Source organism: Rhinoraja longicauda, chromosome 13 (genome assembly GCF_053455715.1).
Source record: "Rhinoraja longicauda isolate Sanriku21f chromosome 13, sRhiLon1.1, whole genome shotgun sequence".
In the NCBI taxonomy this organism is placed as follows: Eukaryota; Metazoa; Chordata; class Chondrichthyes; order Rajiformes; family Arhynchobatidae; genus Rhinoraja; species Rhinoraja longicauda.
In genome coordinates, this window is record NC_135965.1 from 31,784,391 (window position 1) to 31,801,673 (window position 17,283).

Genomic DNA, 17,283 nt, shown 5'->3' on the forward strand with positions numbered 1-17,283 from the left:
TCTGCTTACATTTCACTACACGAGCACGAGCAATTAGTCTTTAAATGCCATCAGATTAACTCTATACAAAAGGTTTCCAGTGCAGCACCTCCAGAGGAAGATCGAGCTGGATCTTGTTTGCTCAGTTAGCGACTGAAATGGCTAAATGACAAGTGAAAATGAGATTTGTCTTGGTCAAGGCCGAGCAGCCCATTGGCATTCATTGTTATGCTTATTCTTGACAAACGGGATAATTTGGATTTGGTGTCAGTACGGCTATTTTCAACCAACAGCCAATGTGTTCTGGACTAGGAGAAATGTTCTCACTAAAAGTCTTTGCCATAATCAAAACATCCAAAAATAGAGCAAGTTAAAAATAAAACACCACCAACATCTGTTTGAGATTTCAGCATTTCACAAAAATAGAGAAGGCTTTCAAATGTATTAATGAAACTATTTGAGGAATTAGCTGGAGCTCCAGCATTTAATCCTGCATGGTGAAACTTCTCTTGACAAAACTTTTCCCAGAATGAACTATGTAGTAATGTCTGTGGGCTTCTCCCTCATACTGATTGTGCTAACTTCTCACTCAGACTTATGCACGACTCACCTCTTGCTCATACTGTCAGCGTCTACTAACCTTTCCATTGCACTGACAGGCTCTGCCCTACTATCCCTCTATTGTCTTCCCGGTAAATGGTTATGCAATTGCTGTTTCTGTTCTTATTTATTCTACTGTTGACAGAGGATAACCAGAAGAACACATGCTCTGCCTCGACCACTGGTATTTTTTTACAGAGGATCTATCATTAGGTCCCTCCTTATTTTTCATTTCCATGCCATGTTTCTACTTGATGGAAAAAGTATTGCACCAGTTTCTGTATGCAAATCCAGCCTTGCCTCACCAATTCCAAATCGTGAACAAGTATGTGACATTCAGGACAGGATGTGCAAAAATCTCCAATTAAATATTAAGAAACCTGTCTGAGGTCTCCACCATATACTGCGTTCTTCTGCTACTGATTCCATTCCTCTCCTTAGCAACTATTTAAAACTAAATCAGCCAGTTTGCAGATGTTGGTGTCATATGTGAGCTTAAGTTGAGTGGCGGATCTTATACCTGTGCGTATGTAAGACCACCAATTTCTACCTTGACCCCCAATCTTACATCAGCTCATTTGCTGCTCAGTCCTTATCAATAGTTTTGTTACCTAGTAGAACAACTGACTGGATTCAGTATTTCTACTACGCAAAAAAATACCATCTAAAACTTAAGGTCGATTGTGCCTTAACTCATTGAGTGAGTCATAGGGAGAGTCATAGAGAGATGCAGCAGGGAAACAGGCCCTTCGGCCTATTTAGTATGTGACGATCATCAATCACCCATTTACACTAATCCTACATTAATCCTACATTTATACCAACTCCCTTCAGATTTTACCACTCATCAACACAATGGGGGAGATTTAGTTGCTATTTAATCTACCAATCTACAAATCTTTGGGATGTGGGAGAAAACCAGAATACAGACAACTTCCTGAGTTACAGCCGTTTAGAAATTTACCCGTACAGAATTCACAATTCACAACTGAAAATTCACAGCAGAAGCTTCAAACAATAATCATATGCAGGTTTAGAAAACAACTCTGGGAGGTAGAGGAACGATTATGGAAAACAGAAGATACAAAAGCTGAACTGAACAAAACAAAACAATAAATTTGGTACCATTTCATTGTTTTACTGCTTCAATACAAGGATTCTTGCAAATATGAAGGCAATGAACTAAGAGCATAGATAGAAATGCATTAGAGTCATAGAGTGTGGAAACAGGCCCTTCGGCCCAAGTTGCCCCCAAGTTGCCGGCCAACATGTCCCAGCTACACTAGTCCCACTTGCTTGTGTTTGGTCCATATCCCTCCAAACCTGTCCTATCCATGTACCTATCTAACTGCTTCTTAAATGTTGGGATAGTCCCAGCCTCAACTACCTCCTCTGGCAGCTTGTTTTACACCCACCACCCTTTGTGTGAAAAAGTTACCCCTCAGATTCCTATTAAATCTTTTCCCCTTCACCTTAAACCTATGTCCTCTGGTTCTCGATTCACCTACTCTGGGCAAGAGACTCTGTGCATCTACCTGATCTATTCCTCTCATGATTTTATACACCTCTATAAGATCAACTCTCATCCTCCTGCGCTACAGGGAATGGAGTCCCAGCCTACACAACCGCTCCCTACAGTTCAGACCCTCTAGTCCTGGCAACATCCTCATAAAGAATGTTGCAAACAGAAGTAACAAACCAAGGGCAGTATTAAAATGTGACTTAAAGATTAAAATAGAACTGGACTGAAGATGTTGGAAATCTAAATTAAAAAAACAAAGATGGTGGAAATACTCAGTTGGTCAGGGTAAATCTGTGGAAAAGAAATAGAGTTAACTTTTCAGATTGACAGCTCTTGATTATATCTGAGAAGGAGAGACACAAAAATTTAGTAAGGAGCAGGGAGGGTGACGATGTCCCTGACTGGGTAGCACCAGAGTAACCGTATAGATAAGCTGTTGAGCCAGCAAGATCCATCTCCTGTCACACAAATGGAAGCTAGAATCTCTTAGCTTTTGCAATGTCAGGTAGCCTCCATCGTTCAGTGATTCAAGATTCAAGATCAAGGTTCAAGATAGCTTTATTTGTCATCCAAATTGGATGAAATTCAGTCACCCACAGTCCAACAATAAAAGCATTAAATAGGCATTAAAATTACACAACCCCAAAAACACACAAAAAAAGAAACATCCATCAAAGAAACATCCATCACAGTGAGTCTCCTCCAGTCCTCTCCTCACTGTGATGGAAGGCCACAATGTCTTTCCCTTCTCCTGCCGTCTTCTCCCGCAGTCAGGTTGTTGTGGTTGCAGGCCGCGCCGGACGGTCCGCAGCGGCCCGAGCCTAAGGCGAGTCGCAGCCGCTCCCGCAGCCTCCAAAGACGGTCGGCTCCGCCGATGATAAGTCCGATCCGGGGGCGGGCGAACACGCTGCTGCTGCCGCTGTTGCTGCACGTCGGGGCGGTCGTGGCTCCCGACATTGAAGCCCCCGCCCAGCAGAGAAAAATCCCGCGGCATATTTTAGGCCGCGCCGGACGGTGAAATGTCCGCGACCCAAGCCCCGCGATCCGGGGCGGGCGAACACGCTGCCGCTGCCGGAGCTCCCGATGTCGGCATCCACGCGGCCCAAGCCTAAGGCGAGTCGCAGCCGCTCCCGCAGCCTCCGAGGACGGCCGGCTCCGCTGATGGTTAGTCCGGTCCGCGGGCTCTGCGAACCAGAGCCCTGGAGGCCGCCAGTTCCAGGAGTTGGGCCGATGGTAGGCCGCAGCAGGAACGGAGACAACACCCAGAAAACAAAGGTCGGGTCTCCGTTCGGAAGGGACACATATTTACAATTTTACAGTTCCCCCCCTCCCCCCCACATACACACATAGTACATAGTACACAAACACAAAAACACGACATCACAACAATTAAGACAACAAAAACAACAAAAACACAAAGACAAATGGACCGCAGGTAAGCCGCAGCTGCTATGGCAGCGCCGCCATTTTGGTTAATGATCAAGTTCTGACAAGATTTTTATTGTACAGATGAGTGACCTCAAGCTGAGTGTGACCATGGACATTTCTGGAACATCTGGCTCAGTTTGGGCCTCAGGTGGTGAGAAGTGAATTTTATAGTAGACACAAAATGTTGGAGTAACTCAGTGGGACAGGCAGCATCTCTGTAGAAGGAATGGGTAACGTTTCGGGTCGAGACCCTTCTTCAGACAAATTTTATGACAGTTTGCTCAAATTACCAGCCAATAAGAGACATTTTAAGCAGTTCAAGATAAAACTTGACTGTAATATTTTTCTAATATCTAAAAAATGTTTCTAATCCATGCTTCATCCTAGATGATTGATGTAGTAATGCTGAATGCCATTTTAAACTTTATTTTAGGATGGTTAGATGGATAAGGCTTCATTCCAAAAGAGGGCACATTTAAGAGATATTACCCAGAGTGTCCATGTCAATCAGTATGAAACGGAATAATTCTATAAGCAACCGTGAAGGCAGATAATATGACCTTCTCCACACATCATTGTTCAGGGTACTTTATCTATTCTTCAGTGCGCAGAATGGTTACCTGCTGAACTCAGAGATGTGGCACTCATCAATATTGCTGAAAGGCAAATGCTGTGGTTGTAATTAAGAGATGAGTGAGAGGTAGATGCCAAATGGGATGATCTAACTTTCAGCAAAGTGTAAAAAATAACATGACAATGATATTAAAGATCATTTACTATCCTAACATTGACCGGGACAAGAACATGTTTCCTCCCCTTATAACATTATGCAAGCACTGTTCCATCTGCTAATATTGCTGAACTTTTACATATATGCCATTTTCCCTATTCAAAATGTACAATTTATTCCATTTCTTCCCATTTACAATCCATTGATCTATGCCTCCGTGCGATTATGTCAATTCTAATCCCTTGGACATTGATGTGTCAACAGACTATTGTGTAGCACTTTATCAAATGTCATGAAAATCCATACACACTACTTTCACTTGTTCAACCTTAACTGTTCTGCCAGAACTCTAATAGATGTGTCAAATATGATATCTTTTGGTGAGTCTATCTAAACAGTGTGCAGAACAATCCAGGATAGGTAATTGTTTTACAAATTCTTCCAAACACATTCAGTCCTGTCCAACAAAAGTTTTGTTTAGTTTGGAGACACAGCGTGGAAACTGACCCTTCAGCCCACTGAGTCTGCGTCGACCAACGATCACCTGTACACCAATTCTATCTTCCACGTAAGGGACAAATGACAGAATCTAATTAACCTACAAACCTGCACATCTTTAGAATCTGGGAGGAAACTGGGGAACCTAAAGGAAACCCATATGGTCACAGGGAGAATGTACATACTCCTAAAAAAAAGCACCCGTAGTCAGGGTCAAACCGGGTTTCTGGCGCAGTAAGGCAGCAATTGAACCAACTGTGCCACCCTAAAAAGCTAATAGAAATTCAAAGCACTTCACATCTTGATCAGGCAACATACAACTAACTTCCAAACTCAATGCTGAGCTCAATAATTTTAGATCATAATTACTGCTCTTTTATTAATAGCAGATATAGTAATAATTTTGCTGTTCTAATCTGCAGCTCCTCCAAACATATCTTTCATTTCTTTAGCCCATTTCTGCTCCCTTTTGGCTTGTAACAACGTCTCACTTACACATAAGTTTATAGGTTTTGTGTGCTTTTCTAATTTTCTTTTGTGTGTTTGTTTCCATTCTGTATTGCTAAAACTAAAAACAAATGACTTCCATCCCATTAAGAACTCTAACAAGGCCTTTGAGTAGCTTGATGGTAGGCTAGTCTGGATCACATAGCATCCAAGGTGAGATATACAATTGGCTTGTTGGAAGGAGACAGAGGGTGGTAGTGGAGGCATTGTGCACATTTCTCGTCACCCACCTATTGGAAGGATACCATTACACTGGAAAAGGTGCAGAAAAGATTCATGCAGATGTCATTGGGACTGGGGGGCTTGAGTTATAAAGAAAGGCTGGATAGGATGGGATATTTTTTCCCTGGAGCTTTAAAGGCTGAGGGATGACCTTCTGGAGGTACATGAAATCATGAGTGGCAGAAGGATGGTCAGTCTATTTTCCAGGATAGACGAGTCTAAAGCTAGAGAGGAAAAAAATTTAAAAGAAACCCGAGGGCTAATTTTTATCTCAGATGATGGTAGGTTTATAGAAAAGCTGGCAAAGATGTAAAGGCAGGTAGAATTATAATATTTGAAATACTTGACCAGAGAAACCTGACAGAAAAGATTTAAAAATATACGGGCCACATGTAGCTAAATGGGATGAGCCGATTGAGACATTTTGGTCAGTATGGACAAGTTGGCATAAAGAGCCTATTTCCATGCTTTATGACTCTATAGACCTTTCCATTGACTCTTTCCATTTCTCTGCCCCTGCAAACAGATGAAGTACGCTGTACACCTCCATCATCCAGCAGTTTTGACAAGTGGTCATACCTGGAAGTTTAACTCTACTTCATCCTCCACAGATACTCTCTGATCACTTATTTTCAGAAATTTGCTTTTTTTTGTTGGAAAGTTATTTTGCCCTTGTTGTTTTTACACAATATTCTATCCATTCTCAATAACATAATCAGCAAAGAGAATCAAGTTCTGATGAAAGGTCTTTGACCTGACATGTTAACTGGTTTATCCTTGCACACCTGTTGCTAGACTGGACGAGTTATTCCAGTATTTCTGTTTTACTGTAACTTCATCAACTATGCCAGCTTAAAAAGGGTCCTAAGACTCTGTGGCAAAAGCTGGCAGAATCTGCAGAGCACCTCAATGAGTTGTCAATGCTAACATTTTCATAATGTTATTTCTTTCTTTGCACGCTTAGTGGTTTTCAACTTTCACAGCTTATAGCTTGAATCATGGTCACATTTTGTATACGTAACCAAGTGGAACGGATAGTTCTTCATATCGGAAGCAAGTTTGATCACTGACCTAAAGATTATATCAGTGCTAAAGTTATATTTAGCATGACACCAGTAAGTATATGTGTGACTGAGAGCCTCTTACCTGTATCTTCTTTTGCTCACATCCTCCAACAAACCACATCTTAAATGAATATACTCATATTTTCCATTCAAATGTTTTTCAGAGCAGTCAATTTAACATTATAGATTCTACCTGTTACCATACAATCCTAACCCCACAGGAAAGTTAGAGAAGAAGTCAGATTCTTCATCACTTTCTTAAATGGGAGACCCATTAAACTAAACTACACATCCCCTAAGATCTATATTCCCTCATTGGGGAAACATTTGTACACCATCTCCCACATCAAGTCTCCTTGAATCTTTTTTAAGGAACAAACATGGGCCCACCTACTCAACAATTTCCTATACAACAACCCATTCATCACAGGAATCAACTTCAAGAATCTTCTCTGAACTAGTTCCAATGCAAGTATATTCCTTTCTGAGCAAGGAGATCAAAATTTGACATAATAACTTGGTGCGCTATTTATCAATACCTTGTTTGGTCATACTTTCCCACTTTTATATTCCATTCTCTATGCAATAAAGGCCAACATTTCTAAATAGTTGAAGCAGCTCTATGTTAACTTTTAAAGTTTCATGTGGTCTCCTGCAGAAAGTGAGTCACCTCCTGACATTCCTAAATCTTTCCATCATCAGTCAGAAGCACTATAGAATACTTTCCACTTGCCTGAATGAGAGAAGTCCCAGAATTTCTCAAGAAGCGTGATGTGAATCAGTTTGCTCCTTTTGTTCCTCATACATCACTGTATATATGCATTTCCTGTATTATCAGCGCATAAACATTTAGGAGTCTAATGCCTACAAATCACATTGCAGATATTTACTTAGATTACTCTAATAATATCTTCAATCCTGTAGCCTATACCAACAAGTAGCAGAAGGTAAAAAGGTATATAAGAATATCCTCGCCTACAGATTCTCCTCTAAGTCACACAACAACCTGATTTGCAAATATATCTTCATTCTCACTGGGTCTAAATCCTGGAACTGTCAACCTAACACCACTTTGGGAGTACCTCCAATAGAAGGATCATAAAGGTTCAAACAGTTGGCGCACCATCAGCTCAAAGGTAAAATGGGATGGGTGATATATATTGGCCTTACCTGTGACATCCAGATCAGAAAAAATGAATCATGAAAGAGTACAAAGATATCCCTCTGTATAGGAACAGTATATGGTTTCTTTCCTTTAAGACAATGTTCTATGTTCTATTCTTCCTACTGTTGAGGATAATCTCACATTTCCCAAATTACACTCTAATACCAGATCCAAAAGTCAACTTCAACTCAGAGACCAGCTCAGGTCTAAAGTGAAGCACAATTCAGATCAAAATACTCTCACACCTGAATAACTAACTGTTCAAAAGCTGTCTGCCTTAAAGCTTGGCTGTTTAGCCAAGTATAGTCCAATTATTCACTCGCTGGTCATTAACCTTATAACTAGAACTGAAAAAGTCACAAGAAAGTTACAATTTTGACATGGATGACAGTGTGCTTTAATTTAGTTCACAGAGGTATGGATGAGAGCAATAATGCAATACTGCAATCATGTTGGTTGAAAGCAGTGAGAACTGATGGGAATCAATGCTGTGCTGCGGTCTGAATAAATGATTTGTAAATACCTCAAATAACCTGTTCTTATCACCCTTTCCCTCACGCAACATTCTGAGCAACAAAGGCTGACGATTTCTCTTTTGAATAGAAAGCAAGAACCAAATGAATCAAAAGCACAGATAAACCCAAATCCCGATAATTCAACACACCGAACTCAACCTTGGCTCTGAGGTACTGACTGATAAGCACCAAAGCTTTTCTCATTTATTTCTGATTCTGGGCTTGTTAATGGTGGGTTAATCATACCTAATGTACTGTTCTACTATAGTGAATGAATTATTCAGTCCTTTGAGCCTCCTTTGCCTTCATAGTTTACCTGTAATGCATTATCATTTTCCCTCCTTGGAGTCACAGAATGTTAGAGCACAAGACATCATACATAGCTATTCATAACTATGAGAATTAATTACACCATCATGCTCTTTTCCTGCACCTTTGTAATTTAATCCTCAAATATTTCATCGAATTCTCTTTTGAAAGTTACCATTGAATTTTCTTCTGACATCCTTTCACCCAGTGCATTAATGATCTTAACAACTTTTGTGTAAAAAAATCTACCTTTATTTCATAATCTTTGACATCCTTCTCTTAAGAGAATCTATCAATCGCAGTCCTGTAAACCTAAATTATCTCATCAACATCTATGGCATCATATATCTATTCTAGAATTCTATTTCAATGCCTCTAGGAAAAGTACTTGCTGATTATCCTTCTAAATAATTTTGTGATTTAAGATTTCCTCTCATTTTGATTCCCTCACTGGAGGAAACTGTTTGTTTGCAGTTATGCTATCAAATCTTTTTGTTATTTAAACATCTCATCCTATCACAATTCTATCTTCTAAATTCAACCAAACACAAGTTTATACGTGTTCTTATGATTTAACTCTCTCAGACCTGGATTTATGATACATCGTATTAGCCCCAACAAAACCAAATAACTTCTGCAACGATACAGATCTGGTATTGTGCAATAACCAGTCAATGTTAGGAATGGGCACAACCTGAACAATACTGGTGAAACCAGTTCTGATGTTAACGAATGCCAGAAGAGCTGGAGGGTCTGTATCAGTATATCCCTCGTAGTTTATCAGTATAAGCCATTCTAATACTTTCCAGTATAACTGACTGCTTATGATGCTTTAACTAAGCTCACAAAAAACCTGAGCACAATATGTCATTTTTCCTTAGGTAATAAACCTTGGAGAACAGAGCTTCCCTTTAACTCTGTACTTTTGTGTACGTCCCACTTTGATACCACTACCAGTTGTGCCTTCAGTTCACTTTCTGTCTCTACATCTTCCTCTCCTATAAGAAATTTCTTATAAAGTGTTTTATGGTTTATTACACTTCCATGGGGCTCCGAAGTAAACCTAAGTTTTTGCAGAAAACAATCAGCAGACTTTCTTTGAACAATTATTTCAGTAAAGGTAACACAACTTTCTTTCTAAAACGGCCTTGTTTCATAGCTGAATCCAAAATCTTCTTCATCTTTGTCTAAAATTCCTTCCATTCTTTATCACCTTAACTTTTAGACAATAGACAATAGACAATAGATGCAGGAGTAGGCCATTCAGCCCTTCGAGCCAGCACCGCCATTCAATGCGATCATGGCTGATCACTCTCAATCAGTACCCCGTTCCTGCCTTCTCCCCATACCCCCTCACTCCGCTATCCTTAACTTTTCTCTCCAAGTTTTCATTGCATTAATACATGCCTTGTCTATTTCTGTATCAGTTATATTTTTAATATTTATACATACAGTATATTTTCACCAGCGTTTTACTGACTGTTAAAATCTCCCGAATCTTTCAGTTTTGACTAGTTTGCACTCAAACCAACAATTTGTCGTTCTTTCTACAGATATTGACTGTTCCTTTCTGTTATGACACAGTCGATGTTTCACAAGTGTGCATATGCAATATTTTCACCTTTTATTGCTTTTCCATTAGTTACTCCAGAGATTTGCCACTAGTCGCAAAGAACTTAATTTTTTTAAATATGTAGGCATAGGCTCAAAGTAATACCCTAAGCCTCATCTATTTTCTTCCTTCTTTTTAATCTAATGCCTCATTTTTATGATGCATCTTTGACAACATGTTATCCTGATTTCTACAAAATTGGACATTAAGGATGAAAACGGAAACAATCTAATTCACAAGGTCGAATCAAGCCTTCTCTGTCCTTCCCTGTTGCACAATATATCAATGCTTCATATTTTAAATCCATTATTACCTGGCATTTAACTTAAAAAATATAATCTCAGGAACTGAAAAAAGGTTATGTTTTCAATATGCTCTTGCAATATACAAAGAGATGAACCTGCGTCTGAATACCCAATGGTTGTTAAAATAAGTTTAAAAACTATCTGTTTGAAAACTTAGACCCCAAAAAATGACAGGGTCAATCGTATTCTTGAACAAAATTACCACCACACCAGATAAATGAACAAAATAATGCAATCGTCCTTCTGGGTTACTTGTTATGCATTTATGCAGTTAATTTTTTACTGTATTTCTGCTGTTTTCTCAGCTCCCTTTTTAATGACTGATACCATTTTTAAAAGTCTAGTTCCGCTCAATTTTATTTCAGATCCTCATCCTCGCTATCTTTAATATTTTCTTTGCTACATAGCATTCTTCATTGGATTGCTAATGCAGTGGAAGTGATGTTAAAATCGGCTAAGAATATAGAAAGTTGAGAGTTGTGAGATGCTGGATACAGTACACAATTCGAGCTACAAACTAGGGTGCACCATTTGCTACCTCATTACAAGTTGCTCTTGGATTCACTTGGACAAATGGACCAAACAGAACTCTGTTACTGCGGCTATACCAATTCATGCTTCTACCTCCCTGTGCAACAGAGAGTATCATAGCTGTCTAGGTATCCCAAGAGCAATGAAGTATAAGAAGACAAAAAATAGACAATAGACAATAGACAATAGGTGCAGGAGTAGGCCATTCAGCCCTTCGAGCCAGCACCGCCATTCAATGCGATCATGGCTGATCACTCTCAATCAGTACCCCGTTCCTGCCTTCTCCCCATACCCCCTCACTCCGCTATCCTTAAGAGCTCTAACCAGCTCTCTCTTGAAAGCATCCAACGAACTGGCCTCCACTGCCTTCTGAGGCAGAGAATTCCACACCTTCACCACCCTCTGACTGAAAAAGTTCTTCCTCATCTCCGTTCTAAATGGCCTACCCCTTATTCTTAAACTGTGGCCCCTTGTTCTGGACTCCCCCAACACTGGGAACATGTTATCTGCCTCTAATGTGTCCAATCCCCTAATTATCTTATATGTTTCAATAAGATCCCCCCTCATCCTTCTAAATTCCAGTGTATACAAGCCCAATCGCTCCAGCCTTTCAACATACGACAGTCCCGCCATTCCGGGAATTAACCTAGTGAACCTACGCTGCACGCCCTCCATAGCAAGAATATCCTTCCTCAAATTTGGAGACCAAAACTGCACACAGTACTCCAGGTGCGGTCTCACCAGGGCCCGGTACAACTGTAGAAGGACCTCTTTGCTCCTATACTCAACTCCTCTTGTTACGAAGGCCAACATTCCATTGGCTTTCTTCACTGCCTGCTGTACCTGCATGCTTCCTTTCATTGACTGATGCACTAGGACACCCAGATCTCGTTGAACTCCCCCTCCTCCTAACTTGACACCATTCAGATAATAATCTGCCTTTCTATTCTTACTTCCAAAGTGAATAACCTCACACTTATCTACATTAAACTGCATCTGCCATGTATCCGCCCACTCACACAACCTGTCCAAGTCACCCTGCAGCCTTATTGCATCTTCCTCACAATTCACACTACCCCCCAACTTAGTATCATCTGCAAATTTGCTAATGGTACTTTTAATCCCTTCGTCTAAGTCATTAATGTATATCGTAAATAGCTGGGGTCCCAGCACCGAACCTTGCGGTACCCCACTGGTCACTGCCTGCCATTCCGAAAGGGACCCATTTATCCCCACTCTTTGCTTTCTGTCTGTCAACCAATTTTCTATCCATGTCAGTACCCTACCCCCAATACCATGTGCCCTAATTTTGCCCACTAATCTCCTATGTGGGACCTTGTCGAAGGCTTTCTGAAAGTCGAGGTACACCACATCCACTGACTCTCCCTTGTCAATTTTCCTAGTTACATCCTCAAAAAATTCCAGTAGATTTGTCAAGCATGATTTCCCCTTCGTAAATCCATGCTGACTCGGAATGATCCCGTTACTGCTATCCAAATGCTCAGCAATTTCGTCTTTTATAATTGACTCCAGCATCTTCCCCACCACTGATGTCAGACTAACTGGTCTATAATTACCCGTTTTCTCTCTCCCTCCTTTCTTAAAAAGTGGGATAACATTTGCTATCCTCCAATCCACAGGAACTGATCCTGAATCTATAGAACATTGAAAAATGATCTCCAATGCTTCCACTATTTCTAGAGCCACCTCCTTAAGTACTCTGGGATGCAGACCATCAGGCCCTGAGGATTTATCAGCCTTCAGTCCCATCAGTCTACCCAAAACCATTTCCTGCCTAATGTGGCAAAGACAGAAAACAAACCAGCAACATGAAGCTAACAGCCACTTGTGACACATATTGTCCTATTTTGATTAACACCAGCTTTAACACCGTTGAAGGAAATTTAATTCAGTTGAACTCTGGCATAGAAGGAATTAATATGAAGAGAGTGAATCAGTCAATAATGTGCGTTTGCCTGTTAGTTTGCCTGAAACAGATGGAAGATTTATACATCTTGCACGTTGGGGTTTAATGGCATTTTAACAGCCAAATGAGCCATAGGTCTGTTCTGTTAAAGCTGCCATGCCCTGTAAAATAAGTATTAACCAGCCATTGGAATGAAGTGGAACACTCTCAAAACCCGGCCAAAACCACACCTGCAAATCAGTCTGAAGAAAGGTCTCAACCCGAAACGTCACCTATTCCTTCTCGCCGGAGATGCTGCCTGTCCCGCTGAGTTACTCCGGCATTTTGTGTCTACCTGCAAATTACTTGACAGCCAAAAGCAATCCACCACCTTTGCCTTATCCTGCTAGCAAATAACTGGACAGCTGAAAATAACTGAGGATCCAGGATTAAACTGACTAGTCTCCAGTTGTCATATCAGATTCCGTTTGGCACATCCAGTATGTCATGTTTTTTTAAAAAAATGCCACAGTTAAAACTATTTTAGTAAATATATAAAAATAGAAAGCTAGTTATTTTCTGCTAGCATTTTGACCTGCAGTAAAAAGGAGCGGTTACTAATTTGGAAAAAAAAAAGGAACCTTAAAAAAATCCTACTGCAGCAACTCAGTAAGTCAGGCAGTATTTGTGCAGCCTAAGGGATAGTTGACATTTTGGGTTGAGACCCCTGCATCAGGATTTTGACTATCATAACATTGCAGATTACTTTGCCTCCACAGATGCTACCTGATCTGCTAAATTCTTCCAGTAGTTTGTTTTTCTAATCCAGATTGCAGCAGTCTCTTGTGTCATTCTCAAAGCCAATACTAGATTCCAATTAATAAAACTACTTCATAAAATGAATTTAAGAGGAGAAACTAATTAGTAATTAAACATTAAAACAATTAATTAATTCCAGGAATATCCATTAGGTTTAGGTTGATTAGATAAGCAAAATAGAAAGTGGGCCCTTTGTGCTCTTGCCCTCAATGTGGTTGGCAGGCAACTGTTAATCTGCCAGATAAGAGTACACAAAATAACTGCTGTCAACAATAGACAGCTTCTTTGTTTAAAAATAGTAAATAGTAAATGACAGCTCATCGGCCAATATTCATGTAAACTTCAGTGTGTGATAGTGCCTTAATAGTGTTATGTTCATGGCTATTCAAACTCAAAGTATCCAATTTCATTCATTCACACCTTGCATTCACTGCAGCAACTCAACTACAACTGAAAACTGACATAATTCCCAGCTCAGAATCAAAACAGCAAATTAATTTAATCACTTTCCCTTCAATACTTAAAATAAATTCAAAAAGGTTTCCCCACCAATAGCAGAAAATGGAAAAAAAATCCACTTCCTCTCTTCGCCTGACTACTCAGTTTTTGCACGAGTTGTTACTTCATTCAGACACTACTGTACACATCTCATCCCAAACACAATGTCACCCAGTTGATAAATGTGCAAGATGCAAATTACAATCAATAAAAAAATAATTTATTACTGTTGATAAAGATTTAATCAAATCAACACTCCATTCTCTTTCTAAGATTTCCACCTGCTTCTAGGTTCCTAGTTAGCACTGTAAGAGGCTGTTAAAATTCTACCAATATTTAGTTTACAGAGTTGAAGGATCAGGTAGCTAATCAGGAAATGCCTTTATCAATTATTACTTGGGAAGGAACATCACTGGCATTCACTGCACAGCCCCACCTCGCCTTGAGAAGGTGTGGTGAGTGGTAGTTCTTTTGCCAAGGTAACATTACACCTACGGTAATAAATAGGGAGCTCTGGGATATTAATTCAATGACAATATAGGCATGACAATGCACTTTCACATCAGGATAGTGTGTGCTGTGGGAAAGAACGTGGAGGTTGTAGATGTCCTATACACCTTATGCCCTTCTCCCAAGATTACAATCGTAACTGCTTCAATTCAGATTCAGGTCAAAGATCCTTTTGTATCAGGATGTGAGGAAATCACCAAGGGATTTCAGGAAAAAATGGTGGTGATGGTCGGGTACTGTTCTGTGGTTCACCCATCCCTAGCATCTGAGTACATCCATTTGTTTCTACCCTGCATCTCCCCCAGATGTCAGCCAGAACCTCAGTTTAATTTCTCATCTAAACATGGCACCTCCAACAGTGCAGCACGGAGTGCCAGCCTCAACTGTACGTCTACATCTCTACAGTGAGCTCTGAGCCTCTTTAACTCAGAGTCCAGGTGCCAGCCATTGAATAGCAACCAAGGCCATTAGGAAACATAAAAAGGGTGATGAAAATATGGAATTCCCTCTTCTGAAAAGTTAATAAGCCCATGGATGAATGAAAAATTAAAAAACTAAGACCGATAGACCTTGTTTGACAACATTATAAAGGGGCATTGGACAAGATAAGCCACAATCTACGGGGGGAACTGGCGGGTCGGCCGCCTGCTGCCACATGTGGCGGCAGGCAGAAGATAGGACTGCTCGGTGTACTTTGTAACATTGTTGGTGCCAGGCATGAGGCGACTCTTGTGTGCAGCCGAGGTGAGGTTTGCTGTACGATTTGTATGCAAAACAAACCATTTCACTGTACCTAGCTATATGTGAAAATAAAGTAAAGTATAATTGAATCAGAACTGAAAATGTTTTGAGGGACTGATTCAACATAAGCTTCCAAGCATCCGGGCCCAGCGTGGTTGTTCCAGATTGGGATTAGATAGCCGTGTTAGATGTAAATTCTGAGTAAGGGGATCCAGTACACATTCCTGTGCTTCAAAAGAGGAGGACAGGCAGTGTTAATCTGTTTTTCACAACAAGATTAGCGTTATAGATGAATGACAGTCAGTTAGCCAAAGCTTCGAGCTGCCTGTCCCTTTGATTTCCTCAATCAAACACACAAACCTCAGTCTCTCCTACCTACATTGGTCTGATGTTAAGTTATTAGCCCTGAAATGATAATGCCGATTCCCTCCTGGAAAAATATTTCCAGAATTTTTGTTTTGTTCTCTGAATTATAGCAGAACTATAATCCTGGTTCCATCAGTTTCTTCAATACAGTATTATATTGTCACAAACTCCTACTTTACAGTACAGTAACAGATCTGTACTCTTCAGAAATTCACCATAAGTGGCAAACATTGACAGGCCTGCACCAATAAATTCACTTGTTTAATATTATATTGTGAATCCTACCCCAAATCAGTACATTGCACCATCATTTTAGACCTGCAATCACCAGGACATTAGTTCCAAAGTTCTCATTTGATACATCTTAAGTTTGACACAGAGTATCCTGAATTGTGTTTCCAGTAGTTTCCATACTTACAGTTAATAAAATTTTGCCTCGCTTGTTATAATTTTGTTGAAATCCCTGTAACAAAGGTTTGGCTGGTATATGTTCATACTTGGTGCAAAGTGTTGTTTTAAAATCACAAAAAGTAGAATTTTGAGCATGAGGAAAACAAAATTAATATCTTTGAACTTTAATGGATCCCCTCAATACAATACAAAGTAATCCATGTATTAACTCCAAGCAGCGTTTACTTTAATCTTAAACTAGGATTGTTGTAAGAATTGCACCTGGAGTTTCAGCAGGAAAACAACTTTTCGGAGCAGTTTATATATTTCACATCGTAATTATCTAATTCTAGTTCTAAGCATTCATCTTTTGAAGGACAAGGACAAATCACTTTAGCCCACGAGCAATGAAAGAAACACATAAGAACACATTTTGAAAGAGTCAAGTAAGTACTCAACCCCTAAAGGGTTAGTAAATCTCGTGGTTAAGAATGAAAAGCGTCACTTACTGCTGACGTTTCGCAGGATGCACCATCATGGACTGGGTTTAAAATCTGAGAGAGCTCAGCACTCAGGCCTTCTCTATCTCATGTATCATTCCAAAATGGCCAGATTACTACTGGAGGAAATCCTTTCACAAATGTGAAATGTAAACGCCTTGTAACACCTCAGACTTCAGTAAACATTCAGCGGCAGTTATACAACACGAACAGCAAGGTGGCAGAAGTTCCCGCATCACTTAGGGAACTCTAATGCCTTCGACACTCTGTTTGACTGTGGCTCTGACTGTGTGACTAATACACACATCCTGCTGTGGGAGAGCCAATCCTGTGGTGAAAAGCTTCTCCAGTAGAGCTCCAAACAGTGGCACCAGGAAGATCTGAGGTACTTCAAATTCCTGACTATCTTTAAACCACACCCTTCACAGAAATGAGGAAGGTCTGTTAGAGACAAACAGACTAAAATAGTACAGAGCCCTCAGGGAATGCCCTGCAGCGGAACTGACCCATACAGAACTCCCAAGGACAAATTGTACTGCTCCTTCAACCTTTTAACACTGTCAATG

At 40.2% G+C, this 17,283-nt stretch overlaps 1 protein-coding gene across 4 annotated transcripts in view; it reads right to left on the reverse strand.

Moving 5' to 3' along the window:
• The window catches only part of dgkd (diacylglycerol kinase delta), a 121,726-nt gene that overhangs the window by 56,957 nt on the left and 47,486 nt on the right, over positions 1 to 17,283 (reverse strand). The gene's annotated exons all lie outside the window — the stretch shown is intronic.